The sequence below is a fragment of the Pinus tabuliformis genome, chromosome 2_2 (genome assembly GCF_031772625.1).
Source record: "Pinus tabuliformis cultivar Carrire ecotype Pingquan chromosome 2_2, CPIR1, whole genome shotgun sequence".
Lineage (NCBI taxonomy): Eukaryota > Viridiplantae > Streptophyta > Pinopsida > Pinales > Pinaceae > Pinus > Pinus tabuliformis.
Window position 1 is genome coordinate 155,892,486 of NC_142300.1, and position 13,539 is coordinate 155,906,024.

The following is a 13,539-nucleotide window of genomic DNA, read 5'->3' on the forward strand; positions in this document are numbered from 1 at the left end:
GAAAAGTTGTTTTGCATTTTTGTAAAGCAAATTTCATTAAGGGGTCGAAGTTGCCCAATGACTGTATTATTTGTAACGAAATTTTGGTTTTGTTCTAATAATTTTTTATTCCAGTATACTTTTGTCTGATTGTGAATTAATCTTTACCAGAATTTCCTTGAATAATTACGCCGTAAGGCGTTTCCTTTTGAAATGAACTCACCTAACTGCCACCGTGTACAGTTGTGCAACGTTGGATGAGAGGTTAGACGATTAAAACAATATTGGGCGTTAGATCACCACCGACTCGGTATTCCTGTGCTTTTCAACTTCTTCAACTCTCCAGGTTATTTTTCTTCAACAAGAAATTCAATCGACTTCAACAAGAAATTCAATCGAACCAGCTCCTTCGTTAGATCACCACCGACTTCAACAGGCGATTCAGCCGTGCTTGCAACCAGCTCCTTCGGCTTTTTAATTTTTTCGAGGTTTCTACTGTTTCTTCAACTGAAGGGGCTTTTTAATTTCTTCGATGTTTCCACTGTTTTTTGAAGAGGAGGTTCACGTATGCTTGGACCTTGGTTAACTGTGTGAAGCGGAGTCTATGGCGATCGGTTGCATACATACAGGCTGAAATTATAAGGATGCCTCACCAATTCGAGCTTCTCGAAGAGTATAAAGACAGAGTTGCGAGAATTATAGGACGTATACTCTACCTGCGTATACTGATTTTATCATCTCCGAGTTTGAGAAGATTCTGGCGGTAATTATTTTTCTGTATTCTATGAGATCTACATTCAGGTTTTGGTAGTTCATTTCTATCACATGCCTTGTAAATTGACTCATGAATTTGCAGCAATTTTACGATCTGGGAGCACGCAGGGTTCTGGTTCTGTCGTCGGGTCCTTTGGGGTGTATTCCTATGGAGAGGGCATTGAGGTCCACAAATGGTGAATGCGTGCCGGTGCTACAGGAAGCCACGCAGCTTTTTAATGATCGACTAACACCCGCAATCGATCGACTCAACAAACGATTTCCTACTCCGATATATACAATAACTGGAATGTTTCCGATTTACATGAACTTGTACACAAATCCTCAAGCATTTGGTAATGTTTCTTCCTGAATTGTCGATTCTTGTTCTAAATTCAACAGCTAGTGCTCATTACAAATACCTTTTTTTCAGGGCTTGGGGATGCCAAAAATGCGTGCTGCGGACAAGGACCCTACAACGGTATTGGTCTCTGCACTGCCCTGTCAAATTTGTGCCCAGATAGGGGCAACAATGTGTGGTGGGACCAGTTTCATCCAACTGAGCGCGCTGCTAAAATCATAGTTGACCAATTCTTTTCCAATCCATCCTCTGTGAGTCCTATCAGCTTAAAAGATCTTATGAAACTTGATGTCTGATGGCCAAGTCGTATGTCTGTGATGTCTGAAGAAATCACATCTCATGGGCTCTATTTTCAGAAGCATTAATAAAGACAAATGTAATGGCCCTGCCATCATACTTGTGTCCGATCTTCTTCTTTGTCAAACCGTCAAGCGATCTGCAATAAAATTGTATTAGATTTCTCTTTTCTGTAATCTGGAGCAGCAAGCAATGTTTGATTGAAATTTTTTCTAAAATCGACGAGTGCTACACAGAAAGAGACAAAGCAAACTCACACACTGAGATACGAAGGTTTTTTTTTTTATACTGTTTTGCGCAGTTTGAGTATTGGCTTCCTATTTTGTTGTAGAATCTTGCGTCTTTGTCATTGCTCTCTTTTTAATACTCTGTATTTGTTAGGATCTAGTATTTGGATATCATATGCTCTGTGTCTTTTAGGATGTAGTATTTGGATATCATATGATAGGACATGGGATAGAGGAGATTTTTCTTTTGAAATCTATATACTTTCTATATTTTGAAATTCTGTTAAAATTTGACTCGTCTAATTTTTAAATGCTTTTTGGCTTTTCAGAGTGCTGAAGACTTATTTCAGAGTGCTGAAAATTTACTTCCGTCAACATATATCCTCCATACAATAAGAAGTTCATCCCTCGCACCAATAAAAAGAAATAAGATTAAACAGTTTAAATGACAAATTATTTTGAAGGCTCGCATACAATAGGAAGTTCATCCTCACACACAAACAGAATTAGGACTAAACAGTTTAGAGGACAAATTTTTCTTCAGACTCTTATAATTTGATGGAAGATCAATTCTATTGGATTTCTTTTTCTATTTATCGTTATATATTAATAATATTTCAATAATTTTTTTTTGACATTAATTTGATTATCTGTAAGTATACATTTTTCTTCATGCAAACCCAGTTATAATTTGATGAAAGATCAATTCTATTGGATTTCTTTTTCTTTATGGTTATATATTAGAAATATTTCAATACTTATTTTTTACATTTCTTTTTCTTTATGGCTATATATTAGCAATATTTCAATACTTATTTTTTACATTAATTTGATTAACAATATTTCAGTACTTATTTTTTACATTAATTTGATTATGTATAAGTATAAATTTTTCTTCATGCAAACTCAGTGTAAATATCATTCCTATTTGAAGATTTTTATTATTGGTTATAATTTGGTGAAAGATTAATTATATTAAAAGGGAATCTCATATATGTCTGTTTTATAACACTGTTAGCTTTTCTCACACTTATTTGTTTTTAGATTGGAGAATTCTTAGAAATTCCTTTGAGACAGTGCGAACACGGAGAATGTGCTACCCAGATTTAAATTTGGGTCATCACTTCTCCAAGCGCTTAAACTTGCTGCTAGACCACATTCTCGAGTTCAACTAGTTTGCAATTTTGCTAGGTTGTAACATTGAGAATGTCCTATGTGATTGATGAGTAAGGTTGATATTTGCGTCTTGCAGCAATTTTACTCACAGTTAAAAGGGAATCTCATATGGAATCAGTGTATTATATGATAAATGTGCACAGTGTATTATATGATAAATGATGGAGCCTATCATAAAAGACAATTTGAATGAAAACAAAATTGTTGCAATGCCCTTTGCTACAGATGCCATGCTCATGTCAGGTAGCTTGAGCCATTTCCCTATATAAATGGCCGCCCAACCAAACCTAAAAACCTCTAATCATGGAGATATTTGTTAATTGCTTCAAGAATAGCAAAAACTATGTCAACTGTTCAAAGATTATTGGAGGCCATTAGAACAGGCGTCACCATTAATTCTTCAGAAGCCTACACCTGTCATCAAGACTCCTAGCAGTTTCAAATCTTGATATCGATTGGTTAGAACTGGCAAAAATACATTGAATATATAACCTGATTTCAATAGGTAACAGAACACCACAACAGGACTTTCAAAATTCATACATTTTGATATAGCGTGGACATAATTTTCCATTATAACCAAAAGAAAGAATATACAAATGAGGAATTTTGTTCTAATCTGATTTGTTTTTTGCACAACAATAAAATTGAGTAGAAAAAAAAGTCTGATAGTATTTAACACTATCTTACAAAGTTTAGTCAGCTAATCTAAAAGAGTATGATTTCCTTACCCGCTCATACTCCTGTTTTTTTAGAGCCTTCAATGCTTCATAGGCTTCTTGTCGAACATAATCTGCATCATTCCATTCATCTTGCAATTGCCTCAAATCAGAGTTCAAGGCACCAAATTCTTTCTCAATGGCCTGCACATTCTTTTCTGCTTAAAAAGCCTACTTTTTCAGGGAATCCAATTCCTGACCCAGAAGCTGCACAAAGATAGAAAACAAGTTATAGGGACTTTAAGAATTGAAGAAACCAAAGGTGATTAATCTTCAATGATTTATCTTACTACGTCCTTGAATTTTATCAATGTGATCAAATGCCTCTTGAAGCTCAGAATGAGATCTTGTAATTGCACGTAGTTGATCCCGATTAAGCTTCATCACTTTCATCTCACGCAACAACTGTTTTTCTTCCCGTAAAGGCATGCTCTCGTGTTCAATTCTATATTGCATCTGGTATATCTATTTACGAAAATTAACAAGTTCATTATGAACAACCAATAAATTAGTAACACATATGATTTAAATGCAATCCTTGCGATATGAGTATACCTTTTCATCAAATTCTTCTACAGATGTTTCATTCTTTACTCTGTTCAAGGTCAACTGCACTGGTTCCATCTCTTGTCGTTTGGACTTTATCGCCTCACAAAATGCCCTCTCTTCCTGCCTTGCAGCTCTCAACATCTCTATCATTTGTTCTTTGTTGGATTACACAAAATCCCATATGAAATATAGCAGAGTAAGAAGAAGAAACAATTTTCAAAAGACTAAAGCAGATGTACTAGATGCTCAAAACAACATAGAATATTCAATTAAAAGACTTGCAAAGATATATAAGCATGTTACCCGCTTCATCTGTATGGCTGCTTTGATGAAGTCCCTGATTCAGGTTTTCTCATCCAAATGCAGCTATGCAAGTCGAATTTGAGTTCTAATTTTGTTGTCCAAGTGCCTTGGTATTTTCTCTAAGCACGGGAGCTTCTTCTTAGTGACCTCTGCTTCAGGCTTTTGCATATTCTCTAAAACAAGAGTAAACAGACCATTTTAACCAGCAAGAACACCTATAGATACCAAATCAGAGGCACTAACAACAACACCCTCTTGCATGTCTGGTTGCACTATGTGATTGTAGCCTCCAGAATTTTTATCTACCACGTCAGAAGACCCACCAATTTTGGACACATTGCAGTCACTTGACTCTAGATCAGATACTTCATCTTTCCCATGATGCACCTCATCAACCTGTTGTCCATCCATGTCTTCAGTGAGAATACCATTATCGTCATTATCAAAACACCTTGATTCAAGCTCATTGTCATCATTTAAATGAAAACGAGGTTCCAGTTCACTGTCCCCATTTGGCAAACAATCCATTTCAATCTCATCATTCTGCCCCTCGTTTGCAGGTTCAGATTGCTTCTCCTCATCTATTATATGGCCACATGCATCGTCCTCATTTTCCAAGTTCTTCCATCTAGATTCACTATTCTACTCTGGCTTCTTATCCTCACTCACCATAGACTCTATTTCTTCAAGTTTACCATCTGACACTGACAATTCCAGCTTATGTTCCTCCATTGAAATGCTCTCAGATTCAAACTCACGTTTTTTATCAATTAAGCACTGGAACTTAGAATCACAGGCTAGATTTTATCCATTTGAATTGATCTCTCCAGGCTCAGCAACCAACTGTGATCCCTGCTCCAGTTCGTTGTTCTCCACAAAATCTCCACTTGATGAACACTGCACATACTTCTCATCATTCCCAGTCATTACCTCTGGTGAATTGATCTCTTGAACCTCCGCAACCAAAGGTGATCTCTGCTCCAATTCATTGCTTCCCACAAAATTCCTTTCAGCTCCATCTTCTCTATTAATGGAATAGGGTGATTCAAGATTGTCCCCCACAAGATCCCTTTCAATACTTTCTTTCCCGTTAACCAAATTGGGGGATTCAAGCTTGTCCTCCACAAGATCTCTTTCAATACTTTCTTCCCCATTAACCAAACAGGGTGATTCAAGCTCGTCCCCAACAAGATCTCTTTCAATCCTTTCTTCCCCATTAACCAAACAGGTTAATTCATGTTTATCCCTCACAAAATCTGCTTCAACCTCATCATCTCCATTAACCAAACATGCTAATTCAACCTCATTCCCCGTAAAATGATTTTCAAATTACATAAATAAGGATGGTTCAAATGGCAAGATCACATAAATTAAGGATTCTCTTTAAATTATTTAGGTAGTGTAAATGAAATTTATTAGATAAATTGGTTTCAAATATATGTTATGGAAATGAAATTTAAGAAACAGGGAAAATAAAACATCGTTACGGTGCAAATATTGCCTCTGTGGATTCATCTATCAAAACACAACCATATTCTAAACACACAATTTCATAATTTCCCTCTTATCGCCAACCAATATAAATAATATTTATCCATTTCCCTATCATACGCTGCAAAAAAAGTAGCTCATTATGATGCTATGATGCTTTGCACTTTTCATTTTGAACGATGACATTCAACAACGCATCTGCAAAGATTGCACAGAGATCGATGGATACACTTCAGAGTGAAGAAAAAAAAGATTTGGAGGCCCAATACTGCATTGAATCAAAACTTTTGATAACGAATAGAACAACTCATGTTAATTTAATCAATCTTCCTTTGGTTACTTTTTAGTGTCACAGTATATATATCATATCCGTGTGTTTGCTATTCACTTAAAATTTTGAGAAGAAGATTGTGAATCATAGCATAACAAATACTTCCAAGTGTTGTCAATGGCCATTATAGATGGTTACACAGTCCAAGTCTGTAATTTGTCTACCAAAGCAACAGTTAAGAATGTTAAGCAGTTTTTCTCATACTGTGGCACAATAAAGAACATAAAATTAGAGAGGTGGGTGTTGGATTTCTTGACTGAGTTTTATGTAAAAGTGTTGATTTCCAATTTCTGCAATATCTATTGAGCATAATAGTTGTCAACTTGTGTATTATCAAAGTTGCAGAGAAGTGTTCTATTAAGAATATGTTGAGAAATAGAGTGTAGTCACAATATTAATTTTTTGTTGCAATATCTATTGAGCATAATAGTTGTCAACTTGTGTTTTATCAGAGTTACAAAGAAGTGTTCTATTAAGAATTGGTTGAGAAATAGAGTACAATCACAATATTATTATTGTGTTATCAAAATTAGAGAAGTTATTCATGGAAAACTTGTTGGATGTAGTAAGACCTGACATCAATGACTCAGGAAATATCAAGCCAGGCAGCAGCCCTGATGTACATTTTTCCTGATAAAACTAGATAACACTAGAGGATTTGCATTCATATACATACTTAAGGTCTGTGTAACAATAGACCTTAATCGGCCAAAACTAGTGCCTGATTATATTTTTTGGGTGGTGATCTAAGTCACCTGACACAGGGATTCGGGACACGTAGGATTCGAGATTCGTGGTGTCGGATTCAGACACGCTGACCCCCTAGAACAGGACACGTAGGATTCGTATATATATATATATATATATATATATATATATATATATATATATATATATATTAAAAATTAGATATTTCTCACACAAATTTTATTTAATGATACAAATTTATTGATTTCAAACATAGATCTTCATCTATAGCTATTAGCATGCATAGTACATACAAAATTCAAATAAACGTGAGTGGTATTGGTCACATAAATGATAAGTCTATTAAAAATTTAAATCATGATTCATAATTCATAACTGAAAGACAACTTACAACTACAAGATAGTAAGATAAACACATTGACAACTGTGGTTTTCCCATTAAGTCATCAAATCAAAATGTGTTACATAGGTAGTGTTGGTGCAATGCCAATGGCAAATAGAAATAGAAAATATAAAACAACTACAGGTATACAAGCCTCAAGGCATCAATCAGCATCAGAATCAACATCATTGTCCTCATCATCATGGTCCCACTGCTCTCCTCTGCATCCTCCTCCTCCCCTGTATCCATAGTTGCCTCTGCATCTGCTGGTGTGGAGGTTGACCCCTCGAAGTCATCAAATCTAACAGGCTCTAGCACTGGATCATTGAGATCCATGTTGGCCAATGCCAACTCAACAGTGGTGTCCAAACCCATATCATCAGGAAAGACATCCCACATCTTTGTCTTTCCCCGCAACCACTCTTCCCTCTGCCTGTAAATAAGACGAAGGTTGGTGTGCACATACACCATTGTCTCTGCCTTGGACTGCTCAAGCCTGCTCTTCTTCACATTATGCAAATCCCCATATGTGCTCCAATTCCTCTTGCAACAAGAGGATGAAGTCACCTGAGAGAGGAGCCTCATGGCTAACTGCTGAAGAGGAGGGCTTGTTGCCCATTGATTTGCCCACCAAGAATAGGGCTTCTTAGCCCCCTGTCTCTAATCACATCATAACCTCCAAATCGACCACTGCCAATGGAAAACTCTGCAAAGGCATCCTCCACCTCAGCAAGCAATGCACTATCCTGATAAATCCGCCTGAATGCCTCTTTCCTCCCCTATGAGATTTCACCATCCATGTGAGGAGGGAATCTGCGGGAAGGTCCACCATTCAGCCACTCATGGCTATAGTATTTGGGGTTCAATGAGTGAGCCAAACGATGTAAAGGTGTACAATTCTTGTCCCATCTATTGACAAGAATATCATGTATGGTATCGCAAAAGGCCTCTGGTGATGTCCCATACTCGGGGCACTCACTCTGTAGAATAATGCTCCTCACATACTCAATCATGGAATCCCATGCCTCATAAACCTCTCCTAGGATGGGTTTGTCTGTATCTGCAACTCGAAGCAAAGAAATGATAGGGTCCATAATCCGAATAATTAGATCTACTCTCTCCCACCAAGCATCATCTAGCACTGTGTCCTTCACTCTTTTAGAGGCTGCCTGAACTATCTTTCTCCAAAAAGACCAAAACTCGGAAATAACCATGGACCCAAGAGCGGTCTTGACCTCCCTCAACCTCTTCAACATCATGAATGAAGATGCAAATCGTGTATCAGCAATCTTCAACAATGATAGATTGTTGTACTCCTTGTAGATAGTGAGGGCATTTGTATGATTTTGCAAAAAGTTACGGATATGTCTTGCATCCTCTATAATGCTTCCAATCCAAGGCACATCAGAAGCAATGGATTTCAATGCTAAGTTCAATGAATGGACAATGCAAGGTGTACAAAACACTTGTGGATATTTAGCTTCCACAGTCATGCCAGCAGCCTTGCAAACAGGTGCATTATCTGTAATGATTTGCACACAAGAATCGACACCTATATCTTCAACAACTTTAATAAATAACTCACCCATAAATTGTGCATCCTTGTATTTGCCAAGTGTATCCACTGCTTTCATGAAAACTGGACCGTTCAAGGAAGACACCATGAAGTTGATGATTGGGTGTCATGCTAGATTTGTCCATCCATCAGAAACAATGCTAACCCCAGATGTTGGCCATGATGCTACAATAGGCTCAAGCATTTTTTGCACCTATTTTTTTGCCTTCGTCAACAATGTGGTTCTCAGCTTCTCTGACCCAGGAGGCACATACCTTGTTGGAGCCCCTTGAGTTAGAGCTCAACACATCTCAATAAATAAAGGTGAACATGCAACATTAAATGATATGAAGTTTTGATAGAAGAAGAAGGCAATGGTGAGATCAAGCTCTTCCCGTCTCTCTTTTTGGAAAATCTTGTCCATTGGACCAAGTGCTCTTCCTTTTGATGCTTGTCCCCCAGTAGAAGTAGAACTCTCAAATGGAAATTTGGTGGTGGCTTTCCTCAAAAATGTAAGGGGGTCTTCATTCTTGGGTTTTTTTTATTTTGAAGCCACATGTTCCATACCAACATTGGCCTCCTTTTCCAATTCTTTTCTCTTTTGTGAACTAATAGCTCTACAAGATCCAATCCCACAACCAGGAAAAGCCAACAAATGTGATTTCGCACGGTAATATGTGCTTTTGAAAGAAATGTTACAAAAGTTGCATTTCCATTGCACATTGCCTCCTCCCTTTCCCTTGTTGTTTGGCCCATTCTCTCTTGTGACATATTTCCACAATGGATATTTATCATTGTCTTTAAGTCCTCTTCCCTCAACATTACTTGCAGCTAACTCTGATGATATTGGGGAAGGAGGGGCATCTCTATCCATGACATTCTTGCCCTTCCTTTGCCCCATAACTGCTACCTTTGATTGAACCATGAACATTGTTACCTGTAAAAAAAAAAAATGAACAAAGCATGCACAAATTTGTAAATAAAAAATCATATACAAACTGCTGTAAAAAATGAAAAAAAATTGAGGTGAAATGCTAGTCTTAGAATAGAGACAGTTTTAGCATGTCTTTTGGAAATTCAAGGTTGCCAGAGTATGCTAAGAAATTCAAGGTTACAATACACATAATTAAATAGATTCCACTGTCCAGATATAAAGTTATTTGAATTGCATTACAAATCGACCCCATTCATAACAACCGCAGGGTCCATACTATTATAAATTGGTAGCTATTCAGGTTCAGAACAGTCTAGCATGTTTCATGCAGGTTAACTTTCAAAAACATGGCACCGGATTAACCTTTCACTTTCAAAATTCAGGCATAGGTTAGTTATATGAAGTCTGGTATCAAACATAATGAGCGCACTTCTTGGCAATGTGTAGTTTGAATGGATCTGAACACCGGGTTTTACCAAGTCAAGTCATTGTTCCAAAACCCAAAATGACATGGGGTGTGTGATAGAAAAGTGAATTACATCCATTATGGGTAAGTAGCCCTGGGTTCAGAATAATTTAGCGTTCTTATGCCCAGGTTAATTTTTGTTGTCACTTTTTAAAAATTCTGGTCAATGATGGCATCGAAGGCTTGTCTTGATTTATTTAAGGAAATGTTACAAGGCATAGCGAGGCATGGAGAGCATTTTGATATACAGTCCACTGTTCTGGGATATACTGATGACGAGATACAATTAAAAGATTGAGTTTGGAATTCATTTTGAGTTGGTGAACTGATGGACAGCACGAGGGGCCATAATGTAAATCATTAATGGTCCACCACCCCATTCATTAGTTTATGGAAGAAATTGCATTCTACAAACACTGAACAGTGAGATCAGAAATGCTGCAAATGCACTTACCTGGTGGACCGGTGGTCGATTCTCCTTGTTGAATGCTCTACTCCCTGCTGCAAACCCTTCTCCACTTTCCAACAACACAAATCACATGCCAAAGGAAAATATTAATGAGCAAACACGCCATTTTCATACCCGCGCTGAGCTTAGCGAGTCCTGGAAATAGGACACAATTCCCAAAAACGTGCCACGCGGGTGAAAATCGTGACACGACCTCGGATTCGACGAGTCATAAAAGGACACAACGTGTCATATGATTTGGACATGAATCTGGACCGAATCGTGTCAGATTCGCTGGATTCGGGATTCGAGAGGCCTTTAGGGCGAATCCAGTTATCTAGGTGGTGATAGGACGGGGTATGGACACAAGTTGCTTTAGTGACTATCAAGGAGCCCTATGCTTTAGAAGTTGCTATCCTTCTTAGTGTAAGTATTATTTTCTTAGTTTATCAGTGTTTGCAATTGCAAGGTTTAAAGGGTAAATTCTCTGTTGTGATTTTGTTACAAGTGTATTTTGGTTGGGATTTGAATTTGCTATAAAGAGATGGAATTCAAGATGTAACTTTACTGATAGTCACATTCAAATTGACATGGCATTCTGAATATAGTTTTGGTTTTCTGGTAAAAATACAAAAAGTGAAAAAAGCTATAGGTTTCTGATGTTTATGGCATTTTTGAACCAGGGAGCAACAATCCTAAATCAGGAGGTTTATATAGTGCCATGGGGAGGACCAGAGGAGGCAGTTAATCAATGGGAAAAGCAAATGGTAAAATTTCATGAAGAGGGCAACGCATTAGGAGTATTTTCATTTACTTATTTTTACTCTTTTATATTTTTTATTTATTTTTATATGTGGAGGAATTTACTTATTTTTACTCTTTTATATTTTTTATTTATTTTTATATGTGGAGGAACAATGTTCAAATAAATTTAAGAAGAAATCTGTTTCCTCAAAATAGCATTAATACTGCACTTAGATCTAGACTTTGCTTATGCTGCTAGACCTTGCTTACCCTGCCATAGTTGTTCTTGTATCAAATCAATTTTATGGTCTCTGTATATGTGTTTAAATCTCTGATCTTTCAATTTTGTTTTGAGGTCTTTGATAAATGAGTACCATTCATGGGTAAACGCTAGTACTTTTTTCCTGTTGTATAGTTCCAAGATCAAGATTGGATCATGTAGATTACCTCAAAGGCCATTTTGGTCAAGGATATTGAGAGTAACCTAGAATAAGATTTTAGTTGTGAAAGGAAAGGAAAATAATGAAAAGCAGATTTCATTTATTTTGACTGTTTTGTAAGAAAAAGTCTTAAATGTAATCTTGCTTTACAAACTGTGTGTAAATAACTATTTGCAAAGAAGGAAGATCCTACCCTTTAAATTCTACTTATTCCTGTAGTATTGTAGAATAGAAGTAGCTTAAAAAGGTCACCTACCTTACCAATGGAGAAAAGTAAAATTTAAATGTTACATCAAAATCTAGAAAGTCATACTTCTTAGACTGAAAAATGATTTTCTCAATTAGCCTATGATATTCTGAGGATATTAACATTGTTGTTATTGGACAGTTTGAAGTCCAACTGATATTTTTTGTTCCATTTTGCTCACCAGGCAGTAAAAGTGGTTACAACAATGCTATCAAAAGGTTATACCTTAAGAAAAGATACTTAAAGCAAAGCCAAAGAGTTAGACGAGACGTATCGAGTGATTGACACTGCTGCAGAAATACCATTTTATACTTTAATGTTTATTATTTTTGTTTTATTATTATTACTTGGTTACAACAATGCTATCAAAAGGTTATACCTTAGGAGAAGATACTTAAAGCAAAGCCAAAGAGTTAGACGAGAAGTATCAAGTGATGGACACTGCTGCAGAAATACCATTTTATACTTTAATGTTTATTATTTTTGTTTTATTATTATTACTTGAATTTCTTCTTAACAAGTGGTTGTGTTTCTTTTCGTTTTAGTGAAGGTATGGGCTCCAATGTTGGTTCTCTTATTATGCAGTCTAATTCATCTTTGAAAAATTTTCAATTATTAAATTAGGTTAGTCAATTGCTTAAAATATTAAATTTATTTCAAAAAGTTTTTGTTACTTTATAGGTTAGACACTAGCTTGAAATATGAAACGTATTCCAAAATGTTTTTGTTACTTTATAGATAAGGCGTAGATTTCTTGGCTCTATGATGAAAATAATGAAGGGAAAATACATGTTAATCTGTTACTTGTGCTCTTTGACTGAAAAATACATGGTGAGAGAAAAATGCATATTATGCTAATTGAGGAATGTTTTTCGCTTGTTGAACTTATACTATTGAATTTAACAAACTAACTCTGTACAACAATGAACTAACAATATTCATGATGAAAATAGCAATATGGAAGATTTATCTACATAATGAAAAAGGCAATATAGGAGATTCCAATCACGTTCCAAGGCATTTTTTAAAATGTGGATGTGACAAAAGGTTGTTGTGGAAGGTGTTGTTTGTATATGGGAAATTTCTTGATCATTGTGTATAATCTTAATGTTGATAGATATGCCTACTAAGTGGTTCCAGTTAATGGGGCATTGATTTGAGCGTTCAATATATTTTTATTCTTTATCAAAGTATTCTTTTGTTGTATTTGTGTTCTTCAATTTATGCCTTACGGCGTTTCCTTTGCAACATCTGGTGCAAATGCTAGTTTTAATTTCTTTCTGAGTAGTTTATTTTTATGATGATAAGCATTTTTTCCCTGTCTATTTATTGTTAAATTGCATTTATATTTTGGTTTTCTCCTTTGTTAATTGAAACAAATTTTTGATTTTAATTAATGAAAATCAAGTAATGAATACAACTTTTTATT

The 13,539-nt window shown here is 36.0% G+C and overlaps 1 pseudogene across 1 annotated transcript; it reads left to right on the top strand.

Annotated features, from left to right (window-relative positions):
• Positions 1-524: 524 nt before the first annotated feature.
• LOC149191888 (GDSL esterase/lipase At5g33370 pseudogene) lies at positions 525-1,530 on the top strand (annotated as a pseudogene). The gene is made up of 3 exons (XR_016254848.1): positions 525-742; positions 836-1,088; positions 1,166-1,530. The product of XR_016254848.1 is annotated as a GDSL esterase/lipase At5g33370 pseudogene (transcript).
• The last annotated feature ends 12,009 nt before the right edge of the window (positions 1,531-13,539 follow it).